At 32.7% G+C, this 14,625-nt stretch overlaps 1 pseudogene; it reads left to right on the forward strand.

The window, feature by feature from the left end:
* The first annotated feature begins 12,388 nt into the window (after positions 1-12,388).
* On the forward strand, positions 12,389-13,325 carry LOC141487894 (olfactory receptor 8B3-like; annotated as a pseudogene).
* The last annotated feature ends 1,300 nt before the right edge of the window (positions 13,326-14,625 follow it).

Consider the following 14,625-nt stretch of genomic DNA (forward strand, 5'->3'; position numbering starts at 1 on the left):
TTATAACCTAAAAATTTTAGTTTTCTTTTGAATGAGCAATGGATCCCCCCACTTATAAATCTCAGTTGGAATAGAATAAGCACCAGGTGCTTTCCCCACAGAAAAAGACCGAATGAAATTAAAAACCTCTTTTTGGGGCATCTAGGTGGCATAGTGGATAAAACACCAGCCCTGGAGTCAGGAGGACCTGAGTTCAAATCCAGGTTCAGACCCTGAATAATTGCCTAGCTGTGTGACCTTGGACAAGTCAAGCAATCCTTAAATAAATAAAAACAAATAAAAAAACCTCTTCTTTAGTTGCAAATTTATCTAGAGAAGAACTGACTTTCATTTAAGGTAAACATTTAGTGGCTTCAACATTGATTGATGATAGTCCATTGAAAACATCATGAAAGTGTTCAGTCCATCTATCCAGGATCATATCCCTATCACTAATCAATGTGGTTCTGTTTGTATTGAGTAGTTGAGATATGCCATATATCTGACCCATAAATAGCCTTCAGTATCATAAAAGTGTTTTGTATTGCTACTAATAGTGTAAAACTGAATTTTATTTGCCTTCTTACTGAGACCCAAATCCTGCATCTCTCTAAGCTTCACTTGTAATTTACTTTTTTTTAGGTTTTTTTTTTTTGCAAGGCAATGGGGTTAAGTGGCTTGCCTAAGGCCACACAGCTAGGTAATTAGTAAGTGTCTGAGGACAGATTTGAACTCAGGTACTCTTGACTTCAGGGCTGCTGCTCTATCTATCCACTGTGCCACCTAGCTGCCCCTGTACTTTACTTTTGATGGAATTAAATGTTGAAATGTTGCCTTCTTAAAGATCTTGCTAGTAAGTTCTGTGAAGTTCTTATTTTTCATTTAGCAGCTTCTATATTTTCCCATCATTTTCATCAGTCCAATCTTGATGTTTATGAGTGTTCTGACCCAGATAAGTAAATGTAGTGTACACCAAATCTCTAAAAGTTACCCACTCCTTTTCTGTTCTACTGTTGTCAAAAGTGAATTAGCTCAACTTTCCCTCCAAGTCAGTAATAAATTATTCCCACTCAGAGAAGTACTCTAATCTCTTGACATAAATTCTTCTTATAGTTATTTTGCATTGGGACCACCAATTTTATAGTATGTAAATATTTAGATTGGAGAGGATAAGTCTATGGTTAGTATGTTTTGTATCTGTGTTCGTGTGTGTGTGTGTGTGTGTGTGTGTGTGTGTGTGTGTGTGTGTAAGTGTATATACATATATTGACACTCTATCTGCTGTGGTAAGCAGACCAGGATTGGGCAAGAAATTTTTAGGTGACTTTTCTAGTCTCTTCCTCATACCAAGAGGTGAACAGTGGGATCTTTAAATGACTCAGACACCTGTGGGCTACTGAATCCCACTGTTGCTTCTTGGGAGGAGATGACTCTATGACCTGGCTACCCATGTTCAAAGTTGTGACTACAGCTGCCAGTGTATTTGCACCTGCTGCTTTATCACTTGCCTGGCACTAAAGGATTTTGAGATAGGAATGGTGAAATGATGTCTTTTGGTTCATGCATAAATTGTACTGATTTAGGAGTCAAGAGAATGGGAGTTTTAATCTGGCCCCAGATACTTGACATTTATTAGCTGTGTGAGCTTGGGTAAATCACTTAATTCTAATTGCCTCACATCTAGGGTTATCCACAGTTATCTTGATTCATATCTGGCCACTGGACCCAGAAGGCTCTGGAGAGGCAAGTGAGGTTGATGACTTGGCATAGCACCCCCTCACTCAAGTCCAATTCAAGTGTTTCCATGTCTTATCTCCCTGATGTTATAGTCTTCTTCAAGAATGAAGAATAGGGGTGGCTAGGTGGTGCAATGGATAGAGTATTGGACCTGGAGTCAGGAGTACCTGAGTTCAAATCCGGTCTCAGACACTTAATTACCCAGCTGTGTGGCCTTGGGCTAGCCACTTAACCCCACTGTCTAGCAAAAACCTAAAAAAAAAGAATGAAGAATAAAAATTTTTAAAAACCATCTACGTGACACAGAATTGCAGGAAGTTGCCAGCCTCAATCTTTCTTCCCAATTTATTATAGTCCAGTGTCAGGACAGAATCATGATGATTGCTGATATCTCAAGGTGCAGTGGATGATCTTGACATCTTCAAAAAGTTCAACCAGGTTCTAAGCACTCCACAATGTCTGCTTTGGCTGCTTTTATGACTATGGGAATTCTAATCTGTTCATTCCACCAGGAGAAGTATTCATATGCTTAGGTTAGGTACCCCTCTAGCTTACACATGAATTTGAAACCCTTTGGTTGCTTTCATCTTAGTTTAGCTATCTGCCAAAATGCTTTTCTGGGATATGTCAATTTTCCATGTTACAGCCTCTTGAAGCTGCAGGTGAGAGAGAGGTGGATCAAGTGAACATCAAAGGTGGAAAACAGCTCTGATAAGGACTTGACAGTCCTCATACCAGAGGTACTGTTCCTCCCTGAACACACCCTATACCCCATATATGTAGGGGTGTGTGTGTGTGTGGGTATCTGTGTCATGTCAGATATAACTAAAATTTTCATAAACACAAATCATCACATAAATAGCTTCTATGGTATAAGCATTTTAAATCCTCTTTGTTTTACAAGGATTGTAAATGGGGAGTCTTAGGTTCTTAAAAAAACAATTCATTTTTTTATAATCAGTAAGTTCTTTCACAGGATAATATAATGTTATGATCTTGCTCAAGCACATGGTCCCAAGAAACTAGTCAAGTTTATAAATAAGGAGGTTTTTACAAAGTCATTTTCTTTCCCTCCTTTTCTTTTTTATATAAATTAATCAATTATTATTTTTCCCTTTCAAAGTATAGCCAGTTAAATACATAATAGGTTTTAGTATCACAACCATAATTCTAACTCAATAATATCTCAGTTTCTGATACAGGAGTTACAAAATTCCAATAGTATTTTTTATTATACCCCAAACAGCAATTTTCATACAATGCTTTCTCAGATTTACAGTACAAGAGAAATTAGAAATCCCAAAGTAACATTCACAATTTGGTGAAAATTCACAAATTTATGAATTTAAAATGCAAAATAAAAATTTTATTTAGACAAATGGTATAGAAAATCATTCACTTTATTACCTGTTCCATTCTGTATCAATCACATTTAAAACTCCATGTAGAATTGAATAATTATATGTGGAATAATTACATTCAAAGAAATAACAATAGTTAACAAGCATACAAGGCTTAACTTATACCATGTCTTATTATCATTTTTGGTCCTCCTAACAAGTATGGATGGTATTATTTTTTTTCCTTACAGAAAAGGAAACTGAGGTGAACAGATTACTTGCCTATAAAAATCACACAGCTAACACATTTATAGAGACCAAATTTTTAACTCACATGTTTCTGATCCATCATCTTCCAGTATTTTGCCTTAATGTCAAACTGCATTAAAATTTCAGGTCTGGGACAAACATTTACCTCAGTAAATCTGGAATCAAAACCACAATATCAAAACCCAGGTTTCCAAAGGGCCATGTATTCTAGGCTCTTCTCTTTATAGGATCTACTACTTTCAAAGTCTACTGCTAAATATTTAAAGTGGCAGGTTTATAGTTTTATCCACTTCTGTAGAGTCCAAGAGGAGTATATTCCTTATATAAAAAGGAAGATATATTCTTCCATGGTTCTTTAAGAACAGAAGTTTTGTATATATTATCTCTTTAAAGCTTCATGTTCTAAATATAAAACTATAGTTTCCATACCATAAATAATAACTACATCATTTCTCATATACTTCTTATTTCAATGATACTTTCCCCAACTCTATCTATCTATCTATCTATCTATCTATCTATCTACCTACCTATCTATCTATCTATCTACCTACCTATCTATCTCTATCTATCTATTTATCTATCTATCTTACTGAAATGATATATTCCTTCAGTAGTTTTGAAAAGCCACTTCTTTGTTTAATAGTCTTCTTCTAAACTTTCTTTTACTGGCTCAATTTCTAAATTATTTATATTTCAATTGTATCACAAACTACAATTCTAATATTTACTTTCCTAAATTCCTTCTTTTAAATTTTAGTATACATTGTTGTTAAACCAATAAAGAACCTAAGTCCTTTACCCCTAAGTTTCATATGCTCAGCTATCTTCAAAAACCATTAAACCCTTTGACTCAGAAATGCTATTACTAGGTCTTTATCTGAAAGTGATAAAAAATAAAAAGGCAAAGACCTATATGTACACAAATATTTATAGTAAGTCTTTTAGTGATAGCAAAGAATTGAAAGACTGATATGTCCTGAATGGAAAAAGCTGTGGTACATGATTGTGATGGAAAACTAATGTGCTAAGATGTTCTCAGAAAAACCTAGAAATTTTATATGAGCTCTTGCAAAGAGAAATGAGGAAAATAAAAACATACTACATAGTAGCAGCAGCATTGTTTGATGATGAATTGTGAATGACTTAGTTTTCAGCAATATAAAGATCCAAGATTTTCTGAGGGACTTAAGATGATCAATGCTATCCAACTCCAGAGAAAGAAGTCAGGAAATCTAAATGAAAATTAAAACATGCCTTTTTAAGCTTTATTTTATTTTTTAATCTTTCATAAAATGACTGATAAAGAAATATGTTTTGCATGCCTGCACATGTATGACCTTTATCAAATTGCTTGCCATCTTAATGAGAGGGTAGGGGAATTTAAAATAAAAGAAAAACGAAATGGTAAAAATTGTTTATACATAAACTTTGGAAAAAATAAAATATTTTAAAAATCTAATTTCATGAATTTTAAACATATTTATAAATTTACATATATATATTTATGGCTTTTACTCTAAATATAAGTAGTAATATTTTTGGGTTTTTTTGGCTATTCTATTCCATAAATTATTTCTTTGTTCATGGTGTAGAGTTTTTTATTAAATTTATAATTTAAATAGAAACAAAACATTCAAATTTAAAAAGGACGAAATTAAATCATTACCCTTGTAGATATGGCTTGCTTATAAAAACCAAGACAATCAACTAAAAGATTAATTAACACAATTAAGAATTTTATTAGATTGAAGGACAAAATAATTTTTTATTTATAAATAAATAAAATTCAAAAAATAAGCAGCATTTCTACTATTTCAAAACTATCTGGAGTTACAATAAGAGAAACTCCATTTAAAATAATAACAAACACTATAAAATATTTGGGAGTTTACAAAGATACATGTAGAAAATATATGAACAAAATTACAAAAATGTCTTTACAAATAAAACAGATCTAAACAACTAGAAAAATATTAATTTTTTCTTGGGTAGATCAAATCAATATAATTAAAATGAAAATGCAATCTAAATTAATTTACATATTTAGTGACATCAATAAAATTATCAAAATATTGAAATTTAGAATTAGAGCAAAAGGTCAAGGATATCTAGGGAATTATTGAGGAAAAATGTGGGAAAGGGACCTAGCAGTGCCAGATATACTATAAAGCTATGCTTATCAAAACAAATGTTATTTAGTTAGAAATAGAGAGTTTGATTAGTGAAACAGACAATGGAACCCAGTAAACAGAAGGAAAAGAGCTTTGTTCAGTGTTTGATAAAACCCCAAATTCCAAGCTATTGGATCAAGAACTCACTATTCAACAAAAACTGATAGGAAAAGTAGGAAGCATTCTAACAGGAATTATGAATAAGTCAATATCTGATACAGAATAACAAGATAGGCTCCAAATATTCTGCAAGATTTAGACATATATCCCAAAATAAACTATGTGGAACAAGGAAGAAATTTTACCGATTATTTCTAATATATGGATCAAATGAGATAAGATTAACAGATGGAAAAGTGGATAACTTTGAATACATAAAAATAAAAAGTTTATGTACTAGTAAAATGAATTCAGCAAAAATGAGAAGATAAAAAGGAACTGGGAGGTAAATCTTTCTTTAATTTCGTTAATAAAAACTTTCATTTTAAAGATACATAGGGAACTACTTCAAATTATAGAAATAAATGTTATTCCTTAACTGAAAAATGGTTGAGAAAACCATGAGAAACATAAACACAATGGTTATTTCTATCAAAGAATGATAATTTAGTTATAAAGACATGTCTGAATTATTTTAAATCCAAAATAATTCCTTTATCAATTTTGGCATTAAAAAAAATCATCAGTTATATTCTTACAGTACAGAAAATCAATGCTCTTACTACAGATCACCCACTATTGAGTTTCAAGTTCAAGTCAATGCAAATTGTCTCCAACTCTCTTAAAAAAAGTTTTTAAAAAAACTTAAAAAAAGTTTAAAAAAGATAAGGCTCTGGAGTCAGATTTCAAATAATTCACAAGGGAATAGAAAATGAACAAGATAACAAGAACAGAGAGTTTTTTGCAAGGAGTTTGACAGGGAAAAGGAGGATTAACATAAGACAACTCTCTGGGAAAGTTGCATGGTGAAGTGAAAGATTTTAAAGGATAAAATGAATTGGTCGTCTTGGAGTTTAGCAGGAAAAGAGCCAAGTAAATTGAATAGCAAAAAGAGAGGGAATGATCAAAGGAGTAAGATCTCAGAGAAGAGAGAAGGGAGGATATCAAGGACATAAGTCCTTGGGTTAGTCTTAACAAGGATCAAGGAGAATAATTTTAAGAGGATTTCAATAATAGTATTGTGTAGAAGAGGACAAATTTGAGAGGTTAAAATTTCTCAGTAAAATGTGATAGAAAATCATCTCTTGAAAGGAAACCTGAACAAATTTGGAAAAAAATTGAGGGAACTTGTAAGGATTTCACAAACTCATTAGAGTAAACAGCTCTCCACGCAGCAGTAGGCTACACAGTAAGAACAGCAATCAGTTTTGAAATATTAATTTTATCTTAATAAATAAATGATCAAAGATTACAATATATCATATTCAGCATTTATAACTTCTTCTCTTGGATACCACTGTTACCTGGACTAAACTTCAAGCCCTCCTTAAAAACAGAAAGTATTCTTGTAGGTATTATTCAATTGCAAATGACTCCTAGGTCCTACTATGCAATTTTGGACTTTTTAACATCCTTGAACAACTCTAATATCAGTCATCCTTTAGATAATACCCTAATACGATTTCAGTACCATACCTAGAGAACAATTAAAAAGTGGTCTTATAGCTATGTAAAGGAAGTTTTTAAAAAGAATGTAGTCCACTAAAGTTATGTCAGTCAACTAACATTAAGTGTCTATTAAATTTCAGGCACTGCACCAAATTCTGAGTAATAAAGAAAAACAAAAAAAAAAACAGTTCCTACTACCAAGAAGCTCACAGTCTACAAAACAAATTAATTTTTAATCTTCAATAGTCATGTTGACTCCATTTGCTCTATCCTGAAACAGAGAACCAGTCCAGTGGCTTTCCCTTGTATCAATGTAAGTCCTCATGTTTCCTAATGAACACTTCCCCATGGGGTTGCCATATTCACTTTCCTTAAAACATGAAACTCATGTATCTGAGGGACTTTGAAAGAAGCCCAAAATCATGTTAGTGATTTGAAGCATTTTCACATGGATTTTGATAGCACGAATTTTGAAAATATGTTCCTATCCTTTTCTTTTTATCAATAGTAGCCTGTACTATCTCTTATTCTTATAAATTTGAACCAGTTCCTTATGAATCTGGAAATTTTAGATCTTTAAGAGTCCTTTGCTGTAAAAGGTTCCCCCCCCCCATTTTCCTTTCCTTATTTCTACACTAATTTTCTTCTCTAATCTTAGCTACATTGATTTTATTTGTGCAAAATCTTTTCAGTTTTGCATTATCAAATTGCCCATTTTATCTCCTCAAATTTTTTCTATCCCTAGTTTGTTTACAAATTCTTCCTTTATCCATTGGTTCAAAACATTAATTTCTTCTTTGAAGATATATATTTTAGATAATGAGGAATTGGCTTTAAGCATATTTCTGTCAAACTGTTTTTCAGTTTCCCCAGAAGTTTTTTTATTATAAATCCTTATACTTTTATTTGGGATTATTGGATTAATCAAAAACTATGTTGCTCTCTAATATAGAATTTGTTTCCTTCTGTATGTTGAATAACTAATCTGTTTCATTGTTCAACCAGTTCAAATTCATATTGATAACCAGTGTCCTGTAATATGAATTGTGGTCTGGTTTAGCTAATCTTGTCCATTATTCCATTTGCTTAATTTCATTTGAATTATTTGCCTTTTGTAACTCTAGTTGAATTTTGTTATTGAAGAAATCCTTTGGTAATTTTATTGATATGATACTAAATAAAAAAGTAATATTATAATTTGTGTAGTATGACATAATATAATTCTCCAATTGTTGGACCTCTGCTTATTTCTATCAAATATTTGAAACTGTATTTATATAGTTTATGTGCGTAGAGAAGGAAGAAAGTAAACTCTCAATTCTGTCATTATTTTATTAAATTTATTAATTTTTTAAATTCAGTAATTATTTTAAATACAACTTTTCTTTCTATCTCTTCCTGTTGAGATTTTTGCTAATATACAGAAAGAAATCTTCACAATTTGTTTTTTTATCCTCACATGTTGCAGAACTTATTATTAGAACTACTTTTTAGATCATGATTCTTTAAATAAACCATTAGAATATCTACAAAGATGACAATTGTTTTCCTCTGCCAGTTACTCATTCCCAACTTTCTTTTTTTTTTTTTTTTAGTTAAGGCTAAGATTTCTGTTTTAAAAACTGGTGGTAAATAATGCACACCCTTGCTTTACCTTTATCTTATTGTAAAAGTCTCTATTTTATTTCAGTTTTATATATGATTGTATCTCTTGGTGCTAGATAAAACTTTCTATATTAAGAAAATATTCATTTATTGTTATGTTTTATTGTGCTTTCAAATCAGAAAGGGGTGTTGTATTTTTAAAGTATTTTCTTCATTGAATGATAGAATAATACAATTTTGATGTTCTTATTTTTTATTTTATTTTTAAATAATGTTTTTGTCCTTCATTTTCTTTTCTTTTTTTTTTAGAATTTCATTTAAGGGACAATGGGGTTAAGGGATTTGCCCAAAGTCACACAGCTAGACAATTATTAAGTGTCTGAGGCTGGATTTGAACTCAAGTACTCCTGACTCCAGAGTTGGTGCTCTATCCACCGTGCCACCTAGTTGCCCCAGACATTATTTTTATTAATGTTATCTTTTATGTTTAGAGATTTCCCAATGTTAAATCAACCTTCATTTCTAGTATAAATTGAGTTGGTGATAATATATGATCTTTTTCATATATTGTTGTGGGATTTCTATATCAATGTTCATTAAAGATAATGGTCTAATTTGCCCTGAGTATCATGACTATATTTGAATCATGAGGCAATTAATAAGATTCTTGTTTTTCCCATTTTTGTAGTTTGTATAAAATTTGAATTAATTAATCTTTAAATATTTAACAGAATTCAATGGCAAATCCACCTAGACCTAGAGCTTTTTCTCTTGGAGTTAATTTATAACTCATTCAATTTTTTTTCTTATATTGAGTTATTTAAAATTTCCATTGATTTGAGCATTTAAAATTATTCATTTAAGTTTTCAGTTTCATTTACCAATAATTAGTCTCAATAATTTCTAAAAATATCTTTTATTTGCTTTTCATTTGTTTTGATATCTTCATTCTTATTTTTGATGCTGGAATTTAATTTTCATCTTTTAGAAAATGAATTGGATATTGGCTTATCATTTATTGATTCATTCAGTTTTCTGTTTTTTTTTCTTTTGGTAATCAATTCTTTGATTTTCAGGATTTTTATTTTAGTCTTCAATGGGAATTAAACAAATAGATTAGAAAGGTTTCTTTAGAAACAAGGATGGAGTATATACTAGAAAACGTAGCATCATGATATAGAGAGTATTGCCATTCTACTCTTACCAAAAATTAGCATTGATGGATACCTGAAACTTTAACTTCTTCCTTTATTTATTTATTATTTTATTCTAAAAGCAAAATGAGATATCATCAATGAACTTAAAATGTGTTGGGATTCAGTTGTGAATTGATGCACTATATACCTGTTGAAGCAAATACAATGTGTGTTTGTGTGTGAGTGTAGGGGCAGTTAAAATAAGTCTCTATGTATAAACACTGTACATAAGGGCAGAAAGTCTAACTTCTTTAAAACCTTAATGAACCTGACTTCTGTATTACACATGATGGAGGATAGGTTAAGAGGAACTATCTATAGTTCTGTATCTATTTATAATAAGTAAGTATCTTGAGTCCATGTTGATAGACACATATAGTATGCTCTTGAGAGCTAAGTTAGGGTAGAAAAGCCCTAGAGAAGATTTTTGCATAAAACTTTAGTCAAGATATATGGTTAAAACCATGTTAGAAAAAATTGGTGAAGGAAATAAAAGAGTCTTGGAATCAACAATTCCTTTTGTGAAGTTAAAGTTTGAATAGAGAATTAAATCCCTTAGGAGAAGACAGTAAGCTCTGGGGTACAATGTATAAACACTTACTTTGCAATTTCTTCTCCCTGAATAGTTCCCTCCCCATGAGAAAACTTGCTGTATCCTCTCTGATTCCAAATGGGTCCACGAGGTTTCCATACACAAAATAAAATATCACTAGTTGACTCTGGTGACACCCTGTAGATTCTCCAGATCAGAAGCCACAGTAGAACCTGTGATCTTTATACTTAAAACATCTTCCAGATCAGTTCAGAGCTTGAGATGTGTGCTCCAATTACCTCACTAGAAAATTGAGGTTTTTTTGGTATTCATTCTCAAAGAAAACCATAAAATTAGGGAGGTGATGCCATGAAATACTCATGAATTGGATTTGAGTGAGGGGGTGCTATGGTAAGTTACCAGTCTCACTTTCTCCTCTGAAGTCATCTGGGTGTAAAGGTCAGATATGAATCAGGAGGACTGGAGATGATCCTGGATGTGAGGTAGCCAGGGTCAAGTGACTTGCCCAGGGTCACCCAACTAGTAATTCTCAAGCACCAGTTTCTGGATTTGAACTCAGGTCCTCCTGACTCCAGGGCTGGTATTCTAACCATTGTGCAACCTAGGCACATCAGCTATATGATAAGTGAAAAAGAGCCTCAAGAGAAGACAGTGTAGAGTATGTTTCAGAGGTTGAATTTCTGATCACCCTTATCAGAATTATTTCTCCTTCAGGATCCAAGGACTCAAAATTAGTAAGGACCAACACTGAAGTGTCCAGGCAGATGAAGGGTGAGTGTGAAACAGTTATTTTTAATTTTTACTACTATTTTCTCCTCCCTAAATCATCAACTTTGTGATATGAGATTCTATAAAATAACATATACCTTAACTCTGTTGACTTATATATAGGTCTTTTGTTATAATCTAGGTAAGAGTGTGGAAGAGAACATTCAGAGATAACGGGTTCATCAGCTCTTAGTCTCCTACTTCTTAGGACTCTATACTCAGAAAAGGGACTCTGGACCCAGTCTACAAAAAGTTAAGTGGTGCAATGGTTAAACACTGGCTTTTCAATCAAAAACTTGAGTTCAAATCTAGTTAAAACACTTAACTACCTGAGATACCTTGAGCAATGTTTCTTAATCTCTATTTGTGTTAGTTTTTCCCAGCTATAAATTGTGGCTAATAACAGCACCTTCAAGACTGCTGTGAGGATCACAAGTGATATCTTTCTTTCTTTTTTTTTAGGTTTTTGCAAGGCAAATGGGGTTAAGTGGCTTGCCCAAGGCCACACAGCTAGGTAATTATTAAGTGTCTGAGGCTGGATTTGAACCCAGGTCCTCCTGACTCTAAGGCTGGTGCTTATCCACTATGTCACCTAGCTGCTCCGTCAAGTGATATATTTCTAAAGGATGCAGGTGCTATGTAAATGGTTGTCATTATTTTTTATTACTAATAGCATTGTTAGTACTACTGTTTATAATAAAAGCAGTGAATTTGTTAATAATCATAGTCATTTGCAGAAGTCTTTGAGATACTACTTCATCACCTCTGAAATGAGGACAGGATTTAAAGAACTTATCTGAGGTGGCCAGCATAGGGATGGGAGGGGTTTTGGAGAGGACTGTTATAGAAGATGGGGGAACTGCTTTCATTTTACTGATTTCTTTTAGTTTTGGAATCTGAGGAATGTCAACTGTTACTCTGTGGGGGAACTGAGGAGAAGTTGTTTGCATTCATCCAGCTTAAGGAGACTGTTGTTACTCAGGCCAACCAAAATCCATGATATCTTGGCACTGATAAGAACAGAATCTGCATGTCATGGTGATGATGGTTTCTAGAGACTTCCAGAACTGCTCCTTTTTCATAAGTAGGGGAGAAGGTTTATTGAGATTATTTTGATAATATTATGACTTTTCTCCTCACAGATACCTCAATAGCAGAATGGCTTTGGAAAATGCCTCTTCAGTGACTGAGTTCATCCTTTCAGGTTTAACAGATCCACCAGAGCTCCAACTCCCACTGTTCCTCCTGTTTTTAGGTATCTATGTGATCACCTTAATGGTAAACCTGGGACTGATCATTTTAATTAGGATTAATTCTCAGCTTCACACTCCTATGTACTATTTCCTCTTCAACTTGTCTTTCATAGATTTCTGCTACACCTCTGTTTTTACTCCCAAAATTTTGATAAATTTTGTCACCTCATTCAGAATGTATAGCTCAGCTTTATTTCTTTGGCTTTTTTGCTATTTCTGAAATCTATTTATTGACAATAATGGCTTATGATTGTTAGGCTGCAATCTGTAATTCATTGCTTTATAATGTTACCATGTCCAATCAAGTCTGTTCGTGGCTATTGTGTGGGGCATATGTAATGGAATTTACAAATGCCACAATTCACACTGGATTCTTGCTGAGACTGTCTTTCTGTGATACCAACATCATAAACCATTACATGTGTGACATACTCCCCCTCCTCCAGCTCTCCTGCACCAGCACTTATATCAGTGAGTTGTTGGTTTTAATTCTTGTGGCCTTTAACATCATAGCATCCATTGTCACTCTCTTCACCTCTTATTCTTTCATCTTGTCCAGTATTCTGAGCATCAGCGCCACTGAAGGCAGGTCCAAAGACTTCAGCACCTGCAGGTCCCACATAATTGCTATTGTTCTTTTCTTTGGATCAGCTTCATTCGTGTATCTTCAGCCCTCTTCATCAGGGTCTGTCAACAAAAGTAAAGTTGCTTCAGTCTTTTACACAAATGTGGTTCCCATGCTAAACCCTCTCATTTATAGTCTGAGGAATAAAGATGTTCAGGCTGCTTTGAGGATAACCTTGAGAAGAAGAATGTTTTCCAGGACAAGAACAGGATTTTAATAAAGTGAATTTAATTCCAGGACTCAAGAGTCCTTTTTTTTTACTGTGATTAATTAAATTATCTCAGGAAGGAAAACTTTACCAAATTATTCTTTCTGAACTCTATAGCCCATCATTCTACCACTAGGTTTGTCTTTGATTTAAATAAGCAATAGAAGTTGTGATGACTTTAGCATAAGAGGATCAGGGTTTTAATTCTGGATGTTCTTTTTCTGTGACCTTGGGCAAGTCCCTTAATCTTTGTGGGTTTTAGTATTTTTTTTCAGTTGTAAACATGTAGGTTTCTAAGATCCTTCATTGCTATAAATCTTTGTTCTATGACCTTCTGTGAAAATGCAAACACCCCACAGCATCATTCAATAAATTACATTTAATTACGATAGAAAATTCATTCTCTACCCATTGTTACTGATCAGTAATTCAGGAAGGCAATACATGAAGGTAGATTACTGGAAAAATATTAATGTATCCAAATTATGGTGATATAAAACAATTTCATTTCCTTCCAAGCAAATCAAGCAGAATTACAGCCCCATTTTGTATTGTACTTTTGTTATTTTTTCTCTCAAAATTTTTATTAAAATTGAATAGAACTTCAAAGCACAATTTATCCTTAATATCAAAATCTCAAATAATTTCCTTTCATGTCTTCCCCGACCCAAACCCTTATGTTTTTAGAAGATGATACAGTGCTTTTTCTGACTCCCAAAGTATATTTACAATAAAGCTGTTCTGACTCAGAACAATTTTCAAACATTCCTGCTATAATATAATGAAGTCTTTTACTGGAAAATGATGAGAAATATATAATTAAGGGATAATAGTTTCTGAAAAAAAAGATTCATAAAACAGTTACAGTACATGAGAGGCAAGAGCAAGTTGATTTCACATATACTTTTCTTCAGGAAAGTTTCCCTTCCCTTTGTTAAACTGATTGAACCCCCAGGATGGAAAAGGCATTTGTATTTTTCAGTCTTAAAATATTATCAATGGGGTAGCTAGGTGGCGTAGTGGATAGAGCACTGGCCTTGGAGTCAGGAGTATCTGGGTTCAAATCCGGTTTCAGACACTTAATAATTACCTAGCTGTGTGGCCTTGGGCAAGCCACTTATCCAAATTTGCCTTCCAAAAACCATATATATATATATATATGCATATATATATATATATTATCAAAAACTAATTGAAAGGGTAGGAAGAGACCAAGTTGTGAAAACAAGTTTATCATCTAATCCAACATTCTCATTTTACTGAGAGGTAAATGCTTGTTTAGAGTGATATAAATAGTAAGAAGAAACTC

Source organism: Macrotis lagotis, chromosome 1 (assembly GCF_037893015.1).
Source record: "Macrotis lagotis isolate mMagLag1 chromosome 1, bilby.v1.9.chrom.fasta, whole genome shotgun sequence".
Lineage (NCBI taxonomy): Eukaryota > Metazoa > Chordata > Mammalia > Peramelemorphia > Peramelidae > Macrotis > Macrotis lagotis.